The sequence below is a fragment of the Theropithecus gelada genome, chromosome 11, assembly GCF_003255815.1.
Source record: "Theropithecus gelada isolate Dixy chromosome 11, Tgel_1.0, whole genome shotgun sequence".
NCBI lineage: Eukaryota > Metazoa > Chordata > Mammalia > Primates > Cercopithecidae > Theropithecus > Theropithecus gelada.
Window position 1 is genome coordinate 59,222,551 of NC_037679.1, and position 27,901 is coordinate 59,250,451.

Here is a 27,901-nt window from a genome sequence, read left to right on the forward strand (position 1 = left end):
CCAGCCTGACCAACATAGTGAAACTCCATCTCTACTAAAAATACAAAAATTAGCCAGGCATGGTGGCGCATGCCTGTAAACCCAGTTACTCCAGAGGCTGAGGCAGGAGAATCACTTGAAACTGGGAGGTGGAAGTTGCAATGAGCTGAGATCACACCATTGCACTCCAAGCCTAGGCAACAAGAGTGAAATTTCATCTAAAAAAAAAAAAATGCATTTCTCCAAACGGGAACCAGGGCAAAGATGAATTTTCTTATTGGCCTTTCTGCAATGCAGAGTTTGTTTGTTTTGTTTCATTTTTTAAATTCACAATTAACTATGGATATAACACATTGGGGTCCAAGTATTATGCAGGTGTTTTCAATTACATCTTGCATCGTAAATAAGTAGCAAGCTTTATCTACCGAACAGAACAGGCAGTGAAATTTCAAGGTATCCAGGATTTGCAGAGTGAAGGCTTGCTTTGGCACGCCTATGTTCCACATTTCATTCCATTTTAAAACTTTCCATATTTCTTAATTTTGTGCCAGCTCTTCACTGAATTTTAGAAAACACTTTTGTATGTGATATAAATTTGTGTATATATCCTATTTATATTAATATACATGCAAGCAGTTTATTTTTTCAGTTGCAAGAGTGTGGAAGATTGCAATATGATGATGAATTCTTCCCACCCCTATAGGCACACACCTTTGTGTGAATTTGCCACATCTCCCATTTCTCTACACTTTGAAACTAGGCTTGGCCATATGGTTTTCTTCAACAAATGGGGTATTAGAAAACTGATAAAACAGATTTTTTTAAAGTACTGGCATTTCAGAACTTGCCTACTCTCATTGCTGTGAAGCCTGATACTTGAACTAGTCTGTTGGAGAAACCATATGGGAGAGAACCAGAGCACCCCAGCCAACAGCCAGTCAACCATCCGATGAATGAGTCTGTGCCAGACTATCTAGGCCCAGTTGAGCCACCAACTGACTATAGCTGCTTAAATGAACCCAGGTAAGATCAGCAGATCTACCCAGCTGATCCTAGCTCAATGATGATCCACCAACTCACAAGCTAATGAATGACTGTTGTTTTGAGTCACTAAGTTTTGGAGTATTGTATTATGTAACAAAGGCAAACGAATAGCCACAGTATTTACTTCCATTTAACATGGATTAAATTTTCTCCATGACATATAGGCAAATTTTCTGTTTGAACAGAAAAAGGTAAGGGTTAGATAGAGAGCTTGGGGAAAGGACTTTTGATATTCAGTGAAGAGGTAAATCATGAGCAAGCAAGTTAATGGTCAAAGGATGTTAAGATCCCAAATAGTTTTAGAAAATACAAACTTGTACTATCAGCCATTCTTTTACCAGTACCCAAATGAAGAAGCGGAAAAAGTAGATTGTAGAGTTGTTCCTAATTTGGGTTTTTGTTCCTTAGATACAGTTGGGAAACTAAGGTACAATGATGTGGAGAGTTTTGGTAAAACAACAACGACAATAACAACAATAACATTTATTGATTTGCATATGTTGAACCAGCCTTGCATCCCAGGGATGAAGCTGACTTGATTGTGGTGGATAACCTTTTGATGTGCTGCTGGATTTGGTTTGCCAGTATTTTATTGAGGATTTTTGCATCAAAATTCATGAGGGATATTGGCCTAAGATTCTCTTTTTTTTTTTAATTGTGTCTCTACCAGGCTTTGGTATCAGGATGATCCTCATACACATAAACATAACCAATGACAAAAACCACATGATTATCTCAATAGATGCAGAAAAGGCCTTCAACAATATTCAACAGCCCTTCATGCTAAAAACTCTCAATAAACTAGGTATTGATGGAATGTATCTCAAAATAGCAAGAGCTATTTATGACAAACCCACAGCCAATATCATGCTGAATGGGCAAAAACTGGAAGCATTCCTTTTGAAAACCAGCACAAGACAAGGATGCTCTCTCTCACCACTCCTATTTAACATAGTGTTGGAAGTTCTGGCTAGGGCAATCAGGCAAGAGAAAGAAATAAAGGATATTCAATTAGGAAAAGAGGAAGTCAAATTGTCCCTGTTTGCAGATGACATGATTGTATATTTAGAAAACCCCATTATATCAGCCCAAAATCTCCTTAAGCTGATAAGCAACTTCAGCAAAGTCTCAGGATACAAAATCAATGTGCAAAAATCACAGGCATTCCTATACACCAATAATAGACAAACAGAGAGCCAAATCATGAGTGAACTCCCATTCACAATTGCTACAAAGAGAGTAAAATATCTAGAAATACAGCTTACAAGGGATGTGAAGGACCCTTCAAAGAGAACTACAAACCAGTGCTCAACAAAATAAAAGAGAACACAAACAAATGGAAGAACATTCCATGCTCATGGATAGGAAGAATTAATATCACAAAAGTGGCCATACTGCCCAAGGCAATTTATAGATTAAATGCTATCCCCATCAAGCTACCACTGACCTTCTTCACAGAATTGGAAAAAACTACTTTAAAGTTCATATGGAACCAAAAAAGAGTCCACATTGCCAAGACAATCCTAAGCAAAAAGAACAAAGCTGGAGGCCTCACGCTATCTGACTTCAAACTATACTACAAGGCTACAGTAACCAAAACAGCATGGTACTGGTACCAAAACAGTTATATAGACCAATGGAACAGAACAGAAGCCTCAGAAATAACACCACACATCTACAACCATTGATCTTTGACAAACCCGACAAAAACAAGAAATGGGGAAAGGATTCCCTATTTAATAAATGGTGCTGGGAAAACTGGATAACCATATGTAGAAAGTTGAAACTGGATCCCTTCCTTACACCGTATACAAAAATTAACTCAAGAAGGATTAAAGACTTAAACGTAAGGCCTAACAGCATAAAAACCGTAGAAGAAAACCTAGGCAATACCATTAAGGACATAGGCATGGGCAAAGACTTCATGACTAAAACACCAAAAGCAATGGCAATAGAAACCAAAATAGACAAATGGGATCTAATTAAACTAAAGAGCTTCTACACAGCAAAAGAAACTACCATCAGAGTGAACAGGCAACCTACAGAATGGGAGAAAGTCTTTGCAATCTACTCATCTGACAAAGGGCTAATCTCCAGAATCTGCAAAGAACTTAAACAAATTTACAAGAAAAAAAACAAACAACCCCATCGAAAAGTGGGCAAAGGATATGAACAGACACTTCTCAAAAGAAGACATCTATGCAGCCAACAGCCACATGAAAAAATGCTCATCATCACTGGTCATCAGCAAAATGCAAATCAAAACCACAATGAGATGCCATCTCACACCAGTTAGAATGGCGATCAATAAATATTCAGGAAACAACAGATGCTAGAGAGGATGTGGAGAAATAGGAATGCTTTTACACTGTTGGTGGGACTGTAAACTAGTTCAACCATTGTGGAAGACAGCGTGACGATTCCTCAAGGATCTAGAACTAGAAATACCGTTTGACCCAGTGATCCCATTACTGAATATATATGCAAAGGATTATAAATCATGGTACTATAAAGACACATACACTTGTATGTTTATTGTGGCACTATTCACAATAGCAAAGACTTGGAACCAACCCAAATGTCCATCAATGATAGACTGGATTAAGAAAATATGGCACATATACATCATGGAATACTATGCAGCCATTAAAAAGAATGAGTTCATGTCCTTTGCAGGGACATGGATGAAGCTGGAAACCATCATTCTGAGCAAGCTATCACAAGGACAGAAAACCAAACACCTCATGTTCTCACTCACAGGCAGGAGTTGAACAATGAGAACACATGGACACAGGGCAGGGAACACCACACACCAGGGCCTGTTGGTGGGGTTGGGGTGTAGGGGAGGGATAGCATTAGGAGAAATATCTAATGTAAATGATGAGTTAATGGGTGGAGCAAATCAACATGGCACATGTATACCTATATAACAAACCTGCACGTTGTGCACATGTACCCTAGAACTTAAAGTATAATAATAATAATAATAAAAGCAATAACAACAACAACAACAAACCCTCTTTATGTGATCAGTCCACAGGGAATAACAGCCACAGCTTATCTGAAAGCTTTGTTTGTTCCAGATATTTCACATGGATCATTTCATTTAATCCCCACAAGCTCTTGAGGCATATGCTTTTTTAGACAGTGTCTTACTCTGTCACCCAGGTTGGAGTGCAGTGGTACGATCTTGGCTCACTGCAACCTCTGCCTCCCATGTTCAAGCGATTCTCCTGTCTCGGCCTCCCGAGTAGCTAGGATTATAGGCATGCATCACCACACTCGGCTAATTTTTGTATTTTTAGTAGAGATGGGGTTTCACCATGTTGGCCAGGTTAGTCTCAAACCCCTGATCTCAGCTGATCCGCCCGCCTCGGCCTCTTAAAGTGCTGGGATTACAGGCATGAGCCACCAAGCCCGACCATATGCATTTTTAAAAAGCATCTGCCCCCCGTGTACTTTAGAAACTTTACTTTATGGATTCTAACCTTGGGCAACAAATAGGTCACATATTTGACCCATTCTGCCCCTTGCAGAATAGCTTTCACTGAATTTGCATTGTAATGCCAAGTCCTTTGCTTTCATCAGTGGCCATTCAACATGTTATCATATGGGATGTAGGAATGTTCCTGGAAACTTTGTCTACTACTCATTTAATGAATTCTACATTAACCCCACATTTATAAAGAAAATGTATTAGGAGGTACCTCGAAGGTAGCAAAACTCTCCTAATAACTTTTTATTTTATGATGATAATATCTTACTAATTGACTATTTTTCTCTTCACTTTAACTCCCAGGAAATACTGAAATTAAGGTTTGGTGTATCTGTAATCTGTTTACATCCTGATCTTTACTCTTTATTTTACATATTTAATTTGATGTGTCTTTGTTATAAGAGGTATTTGTGTATATGTATCATTGAACTTGCTGTATGCCACATAAGGCTCCAGATCATAGAATGAAGAGTAAAAACAGTCTCTGCTCTCATGGACCATCAATCAAAAGTGGTATAAATGCCAAGAATCAGAAAAAGGCTTAGTTTCTCTTTCAACAAGTACTTTAAGAAACAAATTCCATATAATCCTATTGCTTTGGGAGGCTGAAGTGAGAGGATCACTTGAGGCCAGAAGTGTGAGGCTGCAATGAACTGTAATCACACTACAGCACTACAGCTTGGGCAACAGAGTAAGGCCTTGGCTTTGGGGAAAAAAAAAAAGGAAAAAGGCAAGCTACTTGGCCTTATGCCTACAAAGGAGGTACATATTTTTAAATTTGTTTATTCGTTTGACATTTATTAAGTGCCTACTCTGTACCAAGAAGTTTACTAGAGCTGGTGATTCAGCAGTGAACAAGGCAAGTATCACAGCTGTCGTGGAGCTCACATCGCCTTCAGGAAAAGAGACAAGGAACAAAGAAGAACAAATGTGACATTACAAAGATGCCATAAGAACTATGGGGAAGAATGACAGGGACATTGAACAAGTCTGGGATACATGGAAGTCCTGTCTCCAGAAGAGATATTTAAACAGGGAACTAAGAGATAAGTGGCAAAGGAAGGTAGGAGGTAGAGAAAGAGTGTTCTGTGCAGACTGGGAAACACTCCACTTTCTCTTCAGAGGGCAATTGAGAATTATCCTCTCAGATCCAAATCCCCCATTTACCATCTCCTTCTTAATCTCTGCTTCTACCTTGTTTTGAATTTAAGTTTATTACTGTTACAGAATATTCTTAATTTTAAAGTTATATAAAGTATTATAAAATGCTTTTTTTAAGAAATAAAGTTGCCTTTTCACTTGTATCAGGTGTCTGATTTCTATTTTAACTGATGTTTGCCCACTTCAAAGAATTTTTTCATTCTTCATTTGAAGAAACCCAAAGTAAGTAGACTGTGGTTCATACTTTTAAAATGTCTACAGATACTTTATGGATCAATGAATAGGAATGGGAATATGTTCATAAAACAATTTGCCTGAAAACAAAGCAAAGCTAAATATGAAAAAATGAATAGTTAATTCTAACTATAATTATCCAACATACATATGCTTTTTTAATTTTTTATACTAACAAAGAAACATGTGCAACTAATTACTTGTTTGACACAATCCAAAGTCCTCCCACCTACCATATTCATGGGCTGGATTCTTCCTGTTACCCAGCTGAGGCCCAAGCCTGCCAATATGGGGACCAAGCTGGACTTGATTCGCAGCCAAGAACAGAAGGGGAGGAATTATGAGATTTTTAAGGGTTCTGTAGCTAACATCTGACTAAATGTATGTGTCTTCTTCTACACTGGTACCTAAATGCTATCCATGGCACTCCTGTCATTATATTGCAAACTATGATTTTATAATAGAAAAAACACTAGAATTGTGGTCATAAAACCTGGGTTTGGGCCAGGCATGGTGGCTCATGCCTATAATTCCAGTACTTTGAGAGGCCAAAACAGGAGGATCACTTGATGCCAGGAGTTCAAAACCAGCCTGGACAATATAGAGAGGCCCCATCTCTACAAAAAATAAATTTTAAAAAATCAGCCAGGCTTGTGGCACATGTCTATAGTCCTAGATACTTGGGAGGTAGAGGTGGGAGGGTCAGTTGGTTCCAGGAGTTTGAGGTTAAAATGAGCTATGGCCTCACCACCGCATTCTAGACTAGGTGACAGAGCAAGATCCTGTCTCCCCGCCCCCGCCCCCACCCCCAGAAAGGACCTAGATTTAAATCTCAGAAAATCTGGGTTTCAGTCCTGGGGAACTTAAAACTTGAAGAGCTGTAGGTAAGTGCCCAAGGGAGGAATGTAATACACACTTCTGCAGGTGTATTGCTTGATAGGACTGCCATAACAAAGTACCACATGCCAGGTGTCTTAAACAATAGAAATTTATTTCCTCACAGTTTTGGAGGCTAGAAGTCTAAGATCAAGGGGCTAGCAGGGTTAGTTTCTTCTGAGGCCGCTCTCCTTAGCTTAGAGATAATTGTCCCTCTATGTGTGTCTTTGTCTTAATTTCCTCTTTTTATAAGGACACCAGTCGGATTGGATTAGGACCCACCTCAATGACCTCATTTTAACTGAATTACCTCTTTAAATACCCTCTCTGCAAATACAGTTACATTCTGAAGTATCGGGTGATGAGACTTCACCACATGAATTGTGGAGGGATACAATTTAGCCCATAACACAAGGATGGATTGATAGTTTTGTAACAGTACAATGGGTTCTTCTTGTCTGCTGCCTAGAAAAGCCAATGCACTGAGAACAGTAGGTTTTACAGCAAAGAAAGAGTTTAATAATTGCAGGGCCAGCCAAGCAAAAGACCTTTATCAAATCCACTTCCCTGAAAGCTCAAAGGCTGGGATTTTTAAGAATCATTTGGCAGGCAGGGGGCTAGACAACAGGTCTGCTGATTGGTTAGGAATGAAATTATGAGTGTTTAAAACAGTCTTTGGGTCAGTTTCTGGGTGCAGGTAACAGGACTGGTTGAGTTCATTCCTTGGTATAAGTCACAGGTCGGGTGGAGTTACTTGGTTGCCAGAATGCAAAAGTCTGAAAAATATCTTAAAAACCATTTTTCGGTTTTGAAAATAGTGTTGTTATCTATAGCAGCAATTGGGGAAGTTACAAATTTGTTGAGTAGTAAGTGATTATAGAAAAGCAAGCTAGGGAACAATGGCTAGTTATCGTTTAACTAAACCTACATCTTAGCAGAATTCAGGCCCGTCCCATAATCCTCACTTTGTGGCCTTTCATTAGTCTTATAGAGGTAGTTTTGGACTACATGCAAGGAGGGGGCTAGTTTCAGGAAGGGACTGTTACTATCTTTGTTTTAAAGTTAATAAAGGCAGTTAGCCTGTGAGGTTAGAAGCAATATAGTTAGGTCAGATTTCTCTTACTTTTAATAATTGTTGCAAAAGCAGTTTCATTTAAGGATCAGTTTAAATGATACTGAAGAAATGAAGGCACTTGACTTTAGTTGATGCTTCTTGTTGTTGTTGTTTTTGAGACAGAGTCTCGCGCTATCGCCGGGGCTGTAGTGCAACAGCGCGAACTCTGCTCAATGCAACCTCTGCCTCAAGGGTTCAGGCAATTCTGCTGCCTCAGCCTACCAAGCAGTTGGGATTACAGGCACCCACCACCACACCCGGCTAATTTTTTTTTTTTTTTTTTTTTTTTTTTTTGTATTTTTAGTAGAGACAGGGTTTCACTATGTTTGCAGGCTGGTCTCCTCGAACTCCTGACCTCATGATCAGCCTGCCTTGGCCTCCCAAAGTGCTGGGATTACAGGCGTGAGCCACCACACCCAGCCTTGTAGTTGATATTTAATAAATGCTAGTTAAACCTAAAAAAGGCCGGGCGTGGTGGCTCATACCTGTAATGTTAGCACTTTGGGAGGCTAAAGTGAGTGGATCACTTGAGACCAGCAGTTTGCAACCACCCATTCAAAACCCATCTCTATTAAAAATACAAAAATTAGCAAGGTATACTGGCACGCACTTGTAGTCCCAGCTACTCAGGGGGCTGAGGCATAAGAAATGCTTGAACCCAGGAGGCAGAGGTTGCAGTGAGCTGAGATCACTCCACTGCACTCCAGCCTAGGTGACAAAGTGAGTCTCTGTCTCAAAAAAAAAAAATCTAAACAAATATGTAATTTTCGAAGCATCCATTGTTTCTAATGTTTTTCATATCTCTACTCTTGAATCATAGGAAATTTAGTGTTGAAGGTAAACTAAACTGAACAAGAAATTTGTACTTTCCAAAGGAATGCACAACAACAATCTTGTAATAAAGTAATTCCAAAAACTTGAGTTACTTCTTTTGCTGCTTTTGAGATCCAGCAGTAATCAAGGAGAAATATCTATGTGATCATACTGTTCACTAGGCTCATACAAATTTTCTTTTTGGGAATTCTGAGTATTTCAAACGTTCCAGTAACAGAGTTGGTGTATTCAAGGTTTTATTCTCAACTAGAGTCAAACTTTGTTTTTGTTTTTGTGTTGAGACAGTGGCTTGCTCTGTTACCCAGGGGCTGGAGTACAGTGGTGCAATCTTGGCTCACTACAACCTCTGCCTCCTGGATTCAAGAAATTCTTGTGCCTTAGCCTCCTCAGTAGCTGGGATTACAGGTGTACAGCACCAAGCCTGGCTAATTTTTTTGTTTTTTGGGTTTTTTTTTAATTTTTAGTAGAGATGGAGTTTTGCCATGTTGGTCAGGCTGGTCTCAAACTCCCGGCCTCAAGTGATCATCTGCCCACCTCGGCCTCCCAAAGTGCTGGGATTACAGGTGTGAGCCACCACTCCTGGCCTAGAGTCAAACTTTTTAAGTTTGATTGCTTGACTCAGAAATCCAAAATGTGTGCAAATGTGTATGTATGAAGGTTCAATTGACTTTCCTTCTTCATTATAGAAAAAGCCCATTTTGCCTCCACTTACACATTCATTTCAGTATTTCTGATATGTTGTGTCCATTCTTTAAATTCTCCTTTGAGCCATTCGACATCTGCCTTGCTCCCTCATTAATAATGAGTTAAATAATAGTCTATAATTCCAGCAGCTCAGGAGAATCGCTTAAGCCCAGAAGTTTGAGGTGGAGTGAGCTATAATCACGTCACAGCACTCCAGCCTGAGGGACAAGTTCACTGCAACCTTTCTCCAACTTTACAGAAAGTTCATCATTCAATAAATTCAGTTTTGCTTGATCAACACTTATCTGGGTGGCCCTTTTTTGGGAGCTGGCAATCTACAACATATAGAGTAATAGCTTTCTAACTTTTGTGACTATGACCCACAGTTAAGAAGTACATTTTACATTGCAATCTACTAGACCCCCAGTCCCTGTGTATGTGTCTCCGTGTATATAACAAACAAAATTTCAGGAAGCCAGAAAACAATATTTGCTCTTTCTATAGGCAAAGCACTCTGATATTTCTATTCTATACTATTTTTTTAAATGCTGATGTTGAGCATTAAATTGATGAGGCAGGATCCGTATTTTAAAAAGCAAGACCATTCAGAAGAAATCATTGTTATCATTTGTGTAAGGCTAGGCAAAGAGAGTCTTAGCCTACTCATAATATTACCTGCCCCTCCTCACCTATCAAGTGAAGTGAATGCAACAGAATGACTCTCTTTTTCATGAGCACTGCACAAAGAAGGGGCATTCAAATGGGAACATCACCACACACAGACAATCAAGGCTTAAGGACCAGAAGGGGTGACACATATTTCACAGATGCCGCTGGGAACAGGAAATATCAGGGTTCAGATGGTCCTTCTGTGTAAATCTCCCGGAACGTAGCCACAAATGGAGAGCAAGGTGCATGTCTGTGAAGTGTAGAGAGGGTTGTAAAGTTCTTAATGGAGTGGGATAGATTTCTACCTTCCTGGCAGAAGAAAAAAAATCTCAAAATTGAAATTAAGCTGAGTGATAAAAAGACAAAAAATAGTTATGTGTTTTTCATACCTGAATTTATGCCCTAAGATTCATATTAATCCCTTAAGATTATTTCAAAACTAGGATTTATGTTATGGAAATTATTTATTCTTCAGATAATGTTTTTGGAATACCGCTGTGCTATCAATTAAACTCATAGGTACTAATTTAGAGTAGACATTAATGGTTTTAGAGTAAATATTAGTGGTAAGAATCGCCTGCTTTCACTGCATACTCTCATTGAGACCAGAAAAGTTGAACTATTAACTAGCATAGTTTTGAACTAGGTAGTAGTTTACAGGAAGAAAACTAATACTAATTAAACCAAAATATAACCAGGGCAATATTCTGAAGGATTAAATTTATAGTTTAGTAAATTAAGCTATATTCACTAATTGTATTAGCTCAGACTGCAATAACAAAATACCATAAACTGTGTGGTTTAAACAACAGAAACGTATTATCTCACTGTTCCGGAGGCTGGAAGTCCAAGATTCAGGTGCCAGCAAATTGAGTTTCTGGTGAGGTCTCTATTCCTGGCTTGCAGACGGCTGCCTTCTTGCTATGTCCTCGCATTGCCTTTCCTGGATGCATGTGGGGAAAGAGAGCAAGACAGCAAGCTGTCTGGTGTCTCTTCTTATAAGGACACTAATCCTATTGAATTAGGGCCCGACCCTTATGACCTCATCTCACCTTCATTACTTCCATATAGGCCCCATTTTAAAATACATTACTTTGGGGGTTAGGGCTTCAACATATGGATTTTGAAGGAGACACAATTCAGTTCACAGCACTGTTTTGGGATAAAAACCTAGCAGAGGAGTCGTGATATAGGAACAAAGAGATTTATTGCATTTTCAGTATTTCTTTAAGCTTACTTTATATTTTGATCTAAGATGCAAAGTTGACTTCTTTCAAAACAGTCTTTGTAGAATAAATGGTAATTCAAAGGCCAGGTTTGGAGCAGGTGCAGTAGTTCAAACCTGTAATCCCAGCAGTTTGGGAGGCCCAGGCAGGAGGATTGCTTGAGCCCAGGAATTCAAGACCACCTGAGCAACATAGGGAGGCCTCATCTCTACAAATAATGTTTAAAAATTAGCTGGGTGTGGCGGTGTGCATCTGTGGTCCCAGCTACTCAGGAGGAATCAGGAGGATCGCCTGAGCCTGGAAGGTCAAGGCTGCAGTGAAAAACAAACAAACAAACAAAACAAAGGCAGTTTTAACTACAAATTAATCTATGTTATATTTAGTTAAAAGGGGAAAAGGCATTTTTATATACAGCTCTGACAATCATTTTAAATCTTAAATGACTGTTACATTTCTTCTTAAATGGCTGCTACTGCAATAGACTATTATTCCAGAAAACCATTTGTGAAATACATTATTGTTAGCAATGTGCTCATTTCCTTGTCAACAGAAATGTCTTTCTTTTTTCTTTTTATTTTATTGCGTGTGTGTGTTTTTTGTTTGTTTGTTTGTTTGTTTGTTTTTTGAGACAGAGTCTCACTCTCAAATGCAGTGGTGCATTCTCAGCTCACTGCAACCTCTGCCTTCTGGGTTCAAACGATGCTCCCACCTCAGGCTCCCAAGTGGCTGGAACTACAGGCATTCACTACCACAGCTGACTAATTTTTGTATTTTTTGGTGGAGACAGGGTTTCACCATGTTGGCCAGGCTGGTCTCGAACTCCTGACCTCAAGTGATTGACCCACCTCAGCCTCTCAAAGTGCTGGGATTACAGGCATGAGCCACCACACCCAGCCAGAAGTGCTATTCTTTTAAACTGCTCCTAAAGTCACATGATTACAAGTTTTGGCCCAGAATCAGACATAAAAATTTATCTTTTTTGTAATAGTGGATGATGATGATGATGATAATGATAGTGGTGGCAATGATGATGAAAATAATACCTCCTACAGATTTATTTTATTGAAACATTTTTATCTCCTGTATAAACTGTTCATTTTGGCAAATAATGTACCATATTATTCAGAGTGACTTGTCCAGCACTTACCTGAAGGTTATGGTTATACTTTTGTTGTATAGACAATGTGCTCTCAAAATCAGCTGTATATTTTTTGATTACTCACATGTTCCTGAATTTCTTACAGGCGTGAGGTTAAGAGACAATTAAAATGAATGGAGTTTTACTGGAAACTTTACTGTTGTGTTAAATTCATAATCCCACAATTCCTGGTCTATTACTCACATCAGGATAGCTATCATTCACAATATGATTATGTATTTTGAAATATTATAACTATACTGAACAAAGACAATCATGTTTCCTAGAAAATGGATTGTTAGGCATTTTAAACTGATGCTCATTAGGGACAATTTACTTGCTGAATAGCAATCATTTTTGCTTTAAGAGAAACCACCTTGGGGTTTAATGTGTACACCCTTAAAACCATTATCAAAGCATAATTTATATACCCTAAAATTTACTCATTTTAAGTATAAATTGTATGAGTTTTAGTAAATGTACACAGTTCTGCAACTACCACCAGAATCGAGTTTTAGAACACTTTAATCACCCCCCAAAATTCCCTTATGCCCCTTTCCAGTCATCTCCCACTCCCAGCTGCAAGGCAAGCACTTACCTCCTCTGTTGTTATACTTTTGCCTTTTCCAGAATTCAAATTCATATTTTATATGTCTTTTGTGTCTGATTTATTTTACTTATCGTGATGTTTTTGATATTCATTCACATTGTTCTGAATATCAGTAGTTTCTGCTTTATTTGCTGACCTGTATTCTACTGAACATTACATGCCACATTTTGTTTATACATTCATCAGTTGATGGCTATTTGAGTTGTTTCTATTGTTTGGTTATTATAAATAATGCTGCTAAGAACATTTGTGTACAATGCTTTGGGTGGACATTTTATTTTCATTTCTCTGAAGTAAGCATGTGAGAGTGTGTAATTGCTGGGTCACGTGGTAGATATATGTTTTTGTGTTTAAGACGCTGGCAAACTGTTTACCAGTACATCACTTTGCATTTCTACCAGCTATGTATGAGAGTTCCAGTTATACCACAGCTTCACCGACACTTGGCATTTCAGTCCTCTTAAGGTAGTCTAGAAGATGTGTAGTAGTATCTCATTGTGGTTTTAATTTGCATTCCCCTAATGACCAATGAGGTTGAGCGTCTTTTTGTTAAGTGCCTATACAAATCTTTTGCCTGTTTTTAAAAATTGAGCTCTTTATATTATTGCTGAGTTATAGAAGTTCTTAATTAGATCTGGATACAAGTGCTTTGTCAGATAAATATTTTGCCCATATTTTCTCCCAGGCTGGAGCTTGCCTTTTCATTTTCTCAGTGATTTAAACAAGCAAATGATTTTAATTTTTCTGAAGTTCATTTATTAATTATTTCATGTATGGCTTATGTTTTTTGTGACTTATCCCAAAGTCACAAAGGTTTTTCTCCTATGCATTTTCTGGAATACACACGTTTTTACCCTTACATTTAGGACAATGATCCATTTTGAATTAATTTTGGTGTATAATGTGAAGAAAGATTCAAAGTTTATTTCCTTTCCATATGGATATCCAGTTATTCCAACACTATTTCTGGAAAAGACTATTCTTTTCCCATTTAATTTATCTGGCCCCTTTACCAAAAATCAATTGACCACGTAAGTGCGAAGAATTTATTTCTGGAGTCTCAATTCTGTTCCATTCATCTATATGTCTATCTTTATGAATCCTTTCATTTTTAATCCTTTGGAAGAGGGTAATATTTAGAGAAAAATATATATGTTCAATGCTGTCCACTGAAGCTTACAATTTATCAAAATTTAAATATGATAATAGGCAAACAAGGACAATTACTGGTTCTTTAAAATGTATTCTTACCACACAGTTTAAAACAAAATGGTAATTAAATCATTTTGGATATTTTACTGAATCTAGAAAAAACTAGAAAAGAAAGTCCTATTGTTTAAAGAAATAAATCACTGCTAATAACTGCTGCATTGACTATATTCATCAAGAAGAATAATTTGCAAATTTAAGAGGTATATAAACATTATTATGAGACAATGAAAGCATAGCAAGAACACACCTAGTTTCTTTAAACTGCTTCAGGTCTTTCAGCCACCAGTGAATTACATTCTTGGGTATAAAACATAATACTATGATGTAACTATATGCATGGTTTGAAAGTCCCCTCCAAAACTCACATGGAATCCCCACCTGATAGTATTGAGAAGTGGGTCCTATAACAGGTGATTGGATCATGAGGGCTCTACCCTAATGAATGGATTATTCCATTCATGGATTAATGGATTAATGGGTTACCATGGGAGAGAAACTGGTGGCTTTATACGAACAAGAAGAGAGACCTGAGCTTGCACACACAGCCCCTCACCATGTGATTCCCTGCACCATCTCAGGACTCTGCAGAGTCCCCACCAACAAGAAGGCTCTCACCAGATGCATCCCCTTGACCTTGAACTTAGCCTCCATAACCATAAGAACTATATTCTTTTTCTTTATAAATTACCCAGTTTCATGTATTCTGTTATAAGCAACAGAAAACGAACTAATATGCCATAGAACTATAATCAGTAATTTTGAGAAATAGAGAACACAAGAGTTGCCAGAAGACTGAAGATGCACAGATGTTTCCATTTTCAAAACATAAAAAATGAATTCCAGAAACTAAATGCTAATAAGCATGATATTGAAAGCTGGCAAAATTATAGAACAGATGAAGCATATAGTTTATCAACATCTTTTCAAGTCATCAGTAGAAGATAAAATTGTTTCTTCATCAAACTAAATTACTTAAATTATATACCTGAAAATGGCTAACAAAATGCTGAATTATTGTAAGGATCCAGTAAATATCTTTTAGAAAAAAAAAAAAAAAAAAAAAACCTNAAAAAAAAAAAAAAAAAAACAACCTCAAACCTGTCTCTGGCAAATTCTATAACAAAGAAAGAAAATGAAATCAAAAACAGAGAAAACTACACAAAATTATGTTTTAAATATCATGCATAATTCTACACTTAAAAACAGAAGATCTTGGGTGTGGTGGCTTATGCCTGTAATCCCTGCACTTTGGAAGGTTGAGGCAGGCAGATCACTAGAGCCCAGGAGTTCCAGACCACCCTGGTCAACATGTTAAATCCCATCACTACTAAAAATACAAAACCAAAACAAAAACATTAGCCAAGCGTGGTGGTGCGTGCCTGTAGTCCCAGCTACTAGGGAGGCTGAGGTAGGAGAATTGGTTGAACACGGGAGATCGCGCCACTGCACTCCAGCGTGGGTGGCAGAGTGAGAGACCCTGTCTCAAAAAAAAGGAAACAAGAAAAATAAAAGAAAATCTTGGCTAAGTATGGTGGCTCACACCTGAAATCCCAGTACTTTGGGAGGGGAAGGTGGGCAGATCACTTGAGGTCGGGAGTTCAAAACCAGCCTGACCCACATAGTGAAATCCCCATGCCTACTGAAAATACAAAAATTAGCTGGCCATGGTGGCGGGCACCTGTAATCCCAGTTACTTGGGAGGCTGAGGCAGGAGGATCACTTGAACCTGGGAGGCAGAGGTTACAGTGAACCAAGATAATGCCACTGCACTCTAGCCTGGACAGAGCAAGACTCTGTCTCAAAATATATTTAAAAAAAGAAAAAGAAAAAAAAAAAAGAAAATCTAGATGAAATGGACTCATCTCAAGTTGTCAAAATTGATAGCTCCTTCTCTGTATATGGCAGTACTGGTGACACAAAGTATAAACTAGAAAATACCGAAGTGGAGGTTAAATATATGAATTTAGAGTCCAGGGAAGAAGTCAGGCCTGGAAATTTGGGAATAGTCAATGCATCTGTGGTATTTAAATCCATCACATCGGAAGAGATCACCATGGAAGACAATATGGACAGAGGAGGTAAGTCCAAGGACTGAGTCCTGGAACAACCAGGAATTTATTCATTAACAGAAAATGAGGAAGCAGCACTTTGGGAGGCCGAGGCAGGCAGATCATCTGAGGTCAGGAGTTTGAGACCAGCCTGGCCAACATGGCGAAACCCCGTCTCTACTAAAAATACAAACATTAGCCAGGCATGGTGCCAGCGCCTGCAGTATCAACTGCTCGGGAGGCTGAGGCAAAAGAATCGCTTGAACCCTAGAGGTAGAGGTTGCAGTAAGCTAAGATTGTACCACTACACCTCAGCCTGGGCGACAGAGCAGTACTCTGTCTGAAAAAAAAAAAAAAAAAAAAGAGAGAGAGAGAGGAGGAGGAAGTACAGCCAGTGAGGTAAGGGGAAAGAGACGTGGGATAAAGTAGATCCTGAAAGCTAAATGAAGTAAATGTTTGAAAAGGAGGAAATGATTGACTACATCGAATGGTGCTGAGTAGTCAGGTAAGATGGGAACTGAGAACTGAAGCAAAGTGGGGATTGGACAAGAGCATATTTTGTCCCTAATTGACAACAGCCTAATTGGAGTTAGTTTAAGATATAATGAGAAAGGATAAAAGAGAGACAAACAGTACTTTCAAGAGTTCTTGCATAGAGAGGAGTAGGAAAATGTTGCTGAAGCTGAAGGGGAATGTAAGTTCAAGGAAATTTTTTTTTGTTAGGATGACAAATGTTATAATACGTTGTATGCTAGGAAAAATGATTCCACAGAAAGAGAAAAATTGATGATGTAGAAGAGAGGAAACAATAGGAGAAATATTATTGAATGGTTTAGAGGCATCACAAGTGGAATATCTGGTGTGAGATGTAGCCTACACAACTTGCCCATGCAAGGCAGTGTATATAGGCTCCCATACTGTCAGACCAATCGATTTAGGAGGTGTTGCAGGTTAGGTTTCCCAGAAGGCAAACACTAAGACAGAGGGGTGAGCCTAAAATGTTTATTGGGGAGTGAGTCCTGTAAATGGAAAAGGCATGAGTCAGCTGGAGCCATCAGAAAACAATGTAGACTTCTATGATGCTGTCCTAACAGTCTCTGCCAGCCCAGCTCCAAAGTCGAGATTGCCTGTTAGAGGAGTCCCACCTTGGATGGAAATGAACAGACCCTTGCACATTGCCTCGCTCAGTTGTTGGCTGAAGACCACGAGAGAAGCCTATGGCATCAGTTTGAAAGCAGAAGGGAACCCTGAAGGGATTAATTGCTGGAAGCTAGCCGCTAAGCACACTCCTTGCAAATGGACAACTAGCCTTTTATTGAAGGGAGAGCTGAGCGGACACATCCTCACGTCCAACACAGAATAGGAAGATGTAGAAATTCTCTTTTGTTTACTTTCATCTTCACAGTTGCATTAGGCCATTCTTGCATTGCTATAAAGAAATACCCGGCCGGGCACGGTGGCTCACGCCTGTAATCCCCGCACTTTGGGAGGCCGAGGCGGGTGGATCACGAGGTCAGGAGATCGAGACCATCCTGGCAAACACGGTGAAACCCCGTTTCTATTAAAAATATAAAAAATTAGCCAGGCGCGGTGGCAGGCGCCTGTAGTCCCAGCTACTGGGGAGGCTGAGGCAGGAGAATGACGTCAACCCGGGAGTCGTAGCTTGCAGTGAGCCGAGATTGCGCCACTGCACTCCAGCCTGGGTGACAGAGCGAGACTCCCTCTCAAAAAAAAAAAAAGAAATACCGAGATTAGGTAATTTATAAAGAAAAGATGTTTAATTGGTTCCTGGTTCTGCAGGCTGTACAGGAAGCATAGTAATGTCTGCTTCTAAGGAGACTTCAGGAAGCTTACAATCAAGACAGAAGGTGAACAGGGAGCAGGCATACCATATGGTGAAAGCAGGAGCAAGGGGTAAGGTGGTGTGCCACATACTTTTAAACAATCAGATCTCACAAGAACGCATACACTAATGCAAGGACAGCACCAAGTGGATGGTGCTAAACCATTAATGAGAAAACCATCTCCATACTCTAATCACCTCCCACCAGGCCCTGCCTCCTATTTTGGGGATTACATTTCAGCATGACATTTGGACTGGGATACACTTCCAAACTGTATCAGCGGTGAAGTAATAAGCAAAGTCATCAGCTTGAATGAGATGAGGGGAGAAAGACTGTTGGAGGTTTCCAGCAAGAGGAGAAAACATGAAGCAGTTGAAGACTGCAAGAGTGAATATAGAGAGATTATTAGGCAGCCCTGATAATTTATTTAGTAGTGTTTAAATTTAAAGCAATATCAGCAGAAGAAAGATCGGCAAAAGAAGAAAGAATTATAGAAATAATTGAAGAAAACTTGGTTTTTAAAATATTGCTAGCAATTAGTCAACAAAAACAGACTACATGTAAGGAAGCAAGAATCATGTTGGTCTCATATATTACTAAAGAAGCAACAAAACATATTTTAAAAATATAAAACATAAAACATACAAAAGTTGTGCATCAAAAGATTCTTAGCCCTAAGAAATAGAAAACCCAATATAACTAGTATAAACAATAAGGCAGATTTACTATTTCACAAAAGAATTTCTAAGTTGGCTCTGAGATTGGTTAATTTAGTGGCTCAAAGACCTAGGTTTCTTCCATTTTTCTGCTTTGCCAGGCTCAGGAGATCAGCTTATTCTGAGTTACTCATCCCCTTGTTCATGAGTTGGTCCTACAGTTCCAGGCATTAGAGGCAGACATGAAAATATCGAGCAGAATAAGAAAGAAGATCTCACTGGCTAGAGTTGTGTCACATGCCCGTTCCAAAGCCAGTCACTATTAAAGGGAAAGCCATTGATTTAAAACACATGTCTGGGTAGAGAAGGGTGGACTGCCCAAACAAAATCAGAATTTTCTTAATAAGAAAAAAGGAGAAATGGCTGCTGGGTAGGCAATCAACAGTACTTCTATGAGAAGAAGAACATATTGTAACTTGTAAATTTAACAATCCAGCAAAACTATCATTTTTTTATTGAGGACACATCCTCAGAAATAAACACACTTAGAAAATATACCACCCATATATCTTTCTTCAAAATTTTTCTTGAAAATATTATAGATAACTGAGAGAAGAATAAGACAACTCAAAAAGAAGTCATGTTATGAAAAACTGATAGTGATCAACGAATCCAATAGCACAAAGTTAAATCTGATTGTTTTAATTGTTTTTAAGAAGTATACCTGCAAATTACATTAAAAACTAAATACTTAAATGACATTTAAGCTAGGATCTGAAAACTGAAAAGTATTTAGACAGGTAAAGAGTTGAGAGAAGAGCATGCAAGACAGAAGGAATGATGTGAGCATTTCCTTAAGGCTGGAGCGGAAATAAGCATAACACAGATTAGGAAGGTGTCAGATCACACTCAGCCTGTGTGCCACGTTAGGGATTTGGAATTTTATTTTAAGCATACTGAACATTGCTAGTGTTTTAAGTATAGTAGTCACATATCTCATTCTATTTTAGGAAGATCATACTGGTTGCTTTTTTTTTTTTTTTTTAATCATGCCACATTATTTTAAATTACATGCAAAGATCTAACATGTCACCCAGGGACCATTTCACCCACTGCTCTGTTTGGCCGCCAGTCTTTTTCTCTCTCTTCAGCAATGGTGAGGCGGATACCCTTTCCTTGGGAAAGAGAAATTCATGGTTTGTTGCCCTTGCCAATAACAAAAATGTCGGAAAGATAAGCGGCAAACCTGCTGCCATTGGCATCTTTCATGTGAACCACATCAAAAGATCCAGGGGGCTTCTCTCTGTGGTGATCACACCAATTCTTCCCAGGTTAGCACTTCCAGTCACCACACACAGGTTACCAGCGTCAAACTTGATGAAGTCAGTAATCTTGCCAGTCTCCAAATCAATCTGAATGATATCATTCACCTTGATGAGGGGATCAGGGTAGTGGATGGTGTGAGCATCATGAGTCACAAGATGAGGGATCCTTTTGTGCCCACAAAGATTTTTCTCACTTTTCACAACTTGTACTTGGCCTCTTAGGTATAATATGATGTACGGCAAAGCGACCCTTGGTGTCATAGATCAGATGGAAATTCTCTCCCGTCTTGTCAATGCTGATAACATCCATGAATCCAGCAGGGTAGGTTATATCAGTTCGGACCTTTCCATTGATCTTAATGAACTGCTGAATGCAAATCCTCTTTACTTCATCTCCTGTCAGGGCATACTTAAGTCTGTTCCTTAGGAAAATGATGAGGGAAAGACACTCTCTCAACTTGTGAGAACAGTGGATGGACGAGGAGCAAACACTGTTCAATTTATCCAGCATCCAATGCTTTGGAGCTGCTACCCACTTCAGATGCTTCTTGGGACCATAAGTCATGGCTGCGTTAAGCAAGGAAAGAGGACCTCCATCTTCCAGTGTGGGTAGAAATTTGGTTTCTCTTTAAAAAGACAGATGGGAGCAAGGCAAGGGTGAAGTTAGGAAGCTACTGAAGGTGAGAAATTATGTTGTTCATACTGGGCAGGAGTGTGAAAATGAAGAGATATTGATCAAATGGAAATACATGTAGAGATATGCAATATGACAAGATGAAGGATTGCAGATGTGTGAGGATGAGTTGAGGGAAATGGTAGAATCAAAAGGAGCCAAGCTTTTGGCTGTGTGGATGGTAGTACCACTTACTAAAAAGGTAAGGACCAAAAGATTAACAGGTTGCAGCCGGGGAAAGGAGATGGGAGAAGGGCACCAATAACTCTAATTTGAGTTAGTCTAAGTTAAGATGAGGTCATTAGGTTGGACCCTAATCCAGTACGACTCATGTCCCTATGAAAGGGAAATCTGGACCCAGATAGACAGACAGACACACCTGCACGAGTGGACACACACACACACACACACACATATACAGAGAGAGAGAGAGAGAGAGAGACAGCCATGTGAAGATAGAGGTAGAGATCAGAATTGGGTTACCACAAACTATGGAAGGCCTGGGGCTACCAGAACCTGAAGGTGTTAAGGAAAGATCTTCTGCTAGAAACTTCAGAGAGAGTATAGCCCAGCCAACATCTTGATTTCAGACTTCTAGCGTCCAGAATACTGAGGCAAGCCATTTCTCTTGTTTTAAGCTACCCAGTTTATGGTACTTTGTTACAGAAGCCCTAGGAAACTAACATATCAGGTTAAATTACACATAGTCAAATTATAAAATTATGATAAATGTATTATATGACCAAATGATAAAATCCATTTCCTTGCAAATATCCTGAATTATCTCACCTTTATCTTGGATAAAAAATAAAACCTCATTCCAAGATGGCCAAATAGGAACAGCTCCAGTCTACAGCTCCCAGCATGAGCGATGCAGAAGACGGGTGATTTCTGCATTTCCAACTGAGGTAACGGGTTCATCTCACTGGGGCTTGTCAGACAGCGGGTGCGGCCCACAGAGTGTCAGCTGAAGCAGGGTGGGGCATCGCCTCATCCGGGAAGGGCAAGGGGTTGGGGAATTCCCTTTCCTAGCCAAGGGAAGCTGTGACAGGTGGTACCTGGAAAATTGGGACACTCCCACCCTAATACTGTGCTTTTCCAATGGCCTTAGCAAATAGCACACCAGGAGATTATATCTCGTGCCTCGCTCAGAGGGTCCCATGCCCACGGAGACTCACTCATTGCTAGCACAGCAGTCTGAGATTGAACTGCAAGGCAGCAGTGAGGCTAGGGGAGGGGCGTCCGCCATTGCTGAGGCTTGAGTAGGTAAACAAAGCAGCCGGAAGCTCGAATTGGGTGGAGGCCACCACAGCTCAAGGAGGCCTGCCTGCCTCTGTAGACTCCACCTCTGGGGGCAGGGCATAGCAGAACAAAAGGCAGCAGAAACTTCTGTACATTTAAACGTTCCTGTCTGACAGATTTGAAGAGCGTAGTGGTTCTCCCAGAACGGAGTTTGAGATCTGAGAATGGACAGACTGCCTCCTCAAGTGGGTCTCTGACCCCCGAGTAGCCTAACTGGGAGACATCTCCCAGCAGGGGCTGACTGACACCTCATACAGCCAGGTGCCCCTCTGAGATGAAGCTCCCAGAGGAAGGATCAGGCACTAACATGTACTGTTCTGCAATATTTGCTGTTCTACAACCTCCGCTGGTGATACCCAGGCAAACAGGGTCTGGAGTGGTCATCCAGCAAACTCCAACAGACCTGCAACTGAGGGTCCTGACTGAAAGAAGGAAAACTAATGAACAGAAAGGACACCACACCAAAACCCCTTCTGTACATCACCATCATCAAAGATCAAAGGTAGATAAAACCACAAAGATGGGGAGAAACCAGAGCAGAAAAGCTGAAAATTCTAAAAACCAGAGCGCCTCTTCTCCTCCAAAGGAATGCAGCTCCTCACCACCAATGGAACAAAGCGGGATGGAGAATGACTTTGACAAGTTGAGATAAGAAGGCTTCAGACTATCGGTAGTAATAAACTTCTCTGAGCTAAAGGAGGATGTTTGAACCCATCACAAAGAAGCTAAAAACCTTGGAAAAAGATTAGACAAATGGCTAACTAGAATAAACAGCATAGAGAAGACCTTAAATGACCTGATGGAGCTGAAAACCACAGCATGAGAACTACGTGATGCATACACAAGCTTCAGTAGCTGATTCAATCAAGTGGAAGAAAGGGTATCAGTGACTGAAGGTCAAATGAATGAAATGAAGTGAGAAGAGAAGTTCAGAGAAGAAAGAGTAAAAAGAAATGAACAAAGCCTCCAAGAAATATGGGATTATGTGAAAAGACCAAATCTATGTATGATTGGTGTACCTGAAAGTGATGGGGAGAATGGAACTGAGTTGGAAAACACTCTTCAGGATATTATTCAGGAGAACTTCCTCAACCTAGCAAGGTAGGCCAACATTCAAGTTCAGGAAATATAGAGAATGCCACAAAGATACTCCTCAAGAAGAGCAACTCCAAGACACATAATTGTCAGATTCACCAAAGTTGAAATGAAGGAAAAAATGTTAAGGGCAGCCAGAGAGAAAGGTCGGGTTACCCACAACAGGAAACCAATCAGACTAACAGCAGATCTCTCAGCAGAAATTCTACAAGCCAGAAGAGAGTGGGGGCCAATATTCAACATTCTTAAATAAAAGAATTTTCAACCCAGAATTTCATATCCAACCAAACTAAGCTTCATAAGTGAAGGAGAAATAAAATCCTTTACAGACAAGCAAATGCTGAGAGATTTTGTCACCACCAGGCTTGCCTTACAAGAGCTCCTGAAGGAAACACTAAACATGGAAGGAAACAACTGGTACCAGCCATTGCAAAAACATGCCAAATTGTAAAGACCATCGAGGCTAGGAAGAAACTGCATCAACTAATGAGCAAAATAACCAGCTAACATCATAATGACAGGATCAAATTCACACATAACAATATTAACCTTAAATGTAAATGGGCTAAATGCTCCAATTAAAAGACACAGACTGGCAAATTGGATAAAGAATCAAGACCCATCAGTGTGCTGTATGCAGGAGACCCATCTCACATGCAGAGACACACATAAGCTCAAAATAAAGGGATGGAGGAAGAACTACCAAGCAAATGGAAAACAAAAAAAAGCAGGGGTTGCAATACTAGTCTCTGATAAAACAGACTTTAAACCAACAAAGATCAAAAGAGACAAAGAAGGCCATTACATAATGGTAAAGAGATCAATTCAACAAGAAGAGCTAACTATCCTAAATATATATGCACCCAATACAGGAGCACCCAGATTCATAAAGCAAGTCCTCAGAGACCTACAAAGAGACTTAGACATCCACACCATAATAATGGGAGACTTTAACACCCCTCTGTCAACATTAGACAGATCAACGAGACAGAAAGTTAACAAGGATATCCAGGAATTGAACTCAACTCTGCACCAAGTTGACCTAATAGACATCTACAGAACTCTCCACCCCAAATCAACAGAATATACATTCTTCTCAGCACCACATTGCACTTATTCGAAAATTGACCACATAGTTGGAAGTAAAGCACTCCTCAACAAATGTAAAAGAACAGAAATGATAACAAACTGCCTCTCAGACCACAGTGCAATCAAACTAGAACTCAGGACTAAGAAACTCACTCAAAACCGCACAACTACATGGAAACTGAACAACCTGCTCCTGAATGACTACTGGGTACATAACGAAATGAAGGCAGAAATAAAGATGTTCTTTGAAACCAATGAGAACAAAGACACAGCATACCAGAATCTCTGGGACACATTTAAAGCAGTTTGTAGAGGGAAATTTATAGCACTAAATGCCCACAAGAGAAGCAGGAAAGATCCAAAATTGATACCCTAACATCACAATTAAAAGAACTAGAGAAGCAAGAGCAAACACATTCAACAGCTAGCAGAAGGCAAGAAATAACTAAAATCAAAGCAGATCTGAAGGAGATAGAGACACGAAAAAACCTTTCAAAAAATCAATGAATCCAGGAGCTGGTTTTTTGAAAAGATCAACAAAATTGATAGACTACTAGCAAGACTAATAAAGAAGAGAGAAGAATCAAATAGATGCAATAAAAAATGATAAAGGGGATATCACCACCGATCCCACAGAAACACAAACTACCATCAGAGAATACTATAAACCCCTCTACGCAAATAAACTGGAAAATCTAGAAGAAATGGATAATTTCCTGGACACTTACACTCTTCCAAGACTAAACCAGGAAGAAGTTGAATCCCTGAATAGACCAATAACAGGCTCTGAAATTCAGGCAATAATTAATAGCCTACCAACCAAAAAGAGTCCAGGACCAGATGGATTCACAGCTGAATTCTACCAGAGGTCCAAGGAGGAGCTGGTACCATTCCTTCTGAAACTATTCCAATCAATAGAAAAAGAGGGAATCCTCCCTAACTCATTTTATGAGGCCAGCATCACCCTGATACCAAAGCCTGGCAGAGACACAACAAAACAAAGAGAATTTTAGACCAATATCCCTGATGAACATCAATGCAAAAATCTTCAGTAAAATACTGGCAAACCAAATCCAGTAGCACATCAAAAAGCTTATCCACCACAATCAAGTTGGCTTCATACCTGGGATGCAAGGCTGGTTCAACATATGCAAATCAATAAACGTAATCCAGCATATAAACAGAACCAAAGACAAAAACCACATGATTATCTCAATAGATGCAGAAAAGGCCTTCAACAATATTCAACAGTCCTTCGTGCTAAAAACTCTCAATAAACTAGGTACTGATGGGATGTATCTCAAAATAATAAGAGCTATTTATGATAAACCCACAGCCAATATCATACTGAATGGGCAAAAACTGTAAGCATCCCCTTTGAAAACTGGCATAAGACAGGGATGCCCTCTCTCACCACTCCTATTCAAGATAGTGTTGGAAGTTCTGGTTAGGCCAATCAGGCAAGAGAAAGAAATAAAGGGTATTCAGTTAGGAAAAGAGGAAGTCAAATTGTCCCTGTTTGCAGATGACATGATTGTATATTTAGAAAACCCCATTGTCTCAGCCCAAAATCTCCTTAAGCTGATAAGCAACTTCAGCAAAGTCTCAGGATACAAAATCATCAATGTGCAAAAATCATAAGCATTCCTATATACCATTAACAGACAAAGAGAGAGCCAAATCACGAGTGAACTCCCATTCACGATTGCTTCAAAGAGAATAAAATACCTAGGAATCCAACTTATAATAGATGTGAAGGACCTCTTCAAGGAGAACTATAAACCACTGCTCAACAAAATAAAAGAGGACACAAACAAATGGAAGAACATTCCATGGTCATGGATAGGAAAAATCAATATCATGAAAAAAAAAGTATGGCCATACTGCACAAGATAATTTATAGATTCAATGCCATCCCCATCAAGTTACTAACGACTTTCTTCACAGAATTGGAAAAAACTACTTTAAAGTTCATATGGAGCTGAAAAAGAGCCCGCATTGCCAAGACAATCCTAAGCCAAAAGAACAAAGCTGGAGGCATCATCCTACCTGACTTCAAACTATACTACAAGGCTACAGTAACCAAAACAGCATGGTACTGATACCAAAACAGAGATATAGACCAATGAAACAGAACAAAGCCCTCAGAAATAATACCACACATCTACAACCATCTGATCTTTGACAAACCTGACAAAAACAAGAAATGGGAAAAGGATTCCCTATTTAATAAATGGTGCTGGGAAAATTGGCTAGCCATAGGTAGAAAGCTGAAACTGGATCCCTTCCTTACCCCTTACGTAAAACTTAATTCAAGATGGATTAAAGACTTAAATGTTAGACCTAAAACTACAAAAACCCTAGAAGAAAAGTTAGGCAATACCATTCAGGACATAGGCATGGGTAAGGATTTCATGACTAAAAGACAAAAAGCAATGGTAACAAAAGCCAAAATTGACAAATGGGATATACTAAAGAGCTTCTGCACAGCAAAAGAGACTACCATCAGAGTGAACAGGCAACCTACAGAATTGGAGAAAATTTTTACAATCTACCCATTTGACAAATGGTTAATATCCAGAATCTACAAAGAACTTAAACAAATTTACAAGAAAAAATCAAACAACCCCATTAAAAAGTGGGCAAAGGATATGAACAGACACTTCTCAAAAGAAGACACTTATGCAGCCAACAGACACATAAAACAATGCTCATCACTCACCATCAGAGAAATGCAAATCAAAACCACAATGAGATAACATTTCACACCAGTTAGAATGGCTATCATTAAAAAGTCAGGAAACAACAGGTGCTGGAGAGGATGTGGAGAAATAGGAACACTTTTACACTGTTGGTGGGACTGTAAACTAGTTCAACCATTGTGGAAGACAGTGTGGTGATTCCTCAAGGATCTAGAACTAGAAATACCATTTGACCCAGCGATCCCAATACTGGGTATATACCCAAAGGATTATAAATCATGCTGCTATAAAGACACATGCACACATATGTTTATAGTGGCACTATTCACAATAGCAAAGACTTGGAACCAACCCAAATGTCCATCAATGATAGACTGGATTAAGAATATGGCACATATGCATCATGGAAATACTATGCAGCCATTAAAAAGAATGAGTTCATGTCCTTTGCAGGGACATGGATGAAGCTGGAAACCATCATTCTGAGCAAACTATCACAAGGACAGAAAACCAAACACCACATGTTCTCACTCATAGGTAGGAATTGAACAATCAGAACACTTGGACACAGGATAGGGAACGTCACACACGAGGGCCTGTCGTGGGGTGGGAGGACAGGGGAGGGATAGCATTAGGAGATATACTCAATGTAAATTATGAGTTAATGGGTGCAGCACACCAACATGGCACATGTATACATATGTAACAAACCTGCACGTTATCCACATGTACCCTAGAACTTAAAGTATCATTAAAAAAAAAAACACCTCATTAAATTCAATTTTCAGACCTCTCCATGACTATACTTGCACAGTGAAACCTGTGTGGAATAAAATACAAAACTATGTTGATTGGTGTCACTTACAACACATGATTTTTTTTTTCCTTTT

At 39.3% G+C, this 27,901-nt stretch overlaps 1 pseudogene; it reads right to left on the reverse strand.

Annotated features, from left to right (window-relative positions):
* Positions 1-19,930: 19,930 nt before the first annotated feature.
* LOC112635104 lies at positions 19,931-20,715 on the reverse strand (annotated as a pseudogene).
* Between the last annotated feature and the right edge of the window lie 7,186 nt (positions 20,716-27,901).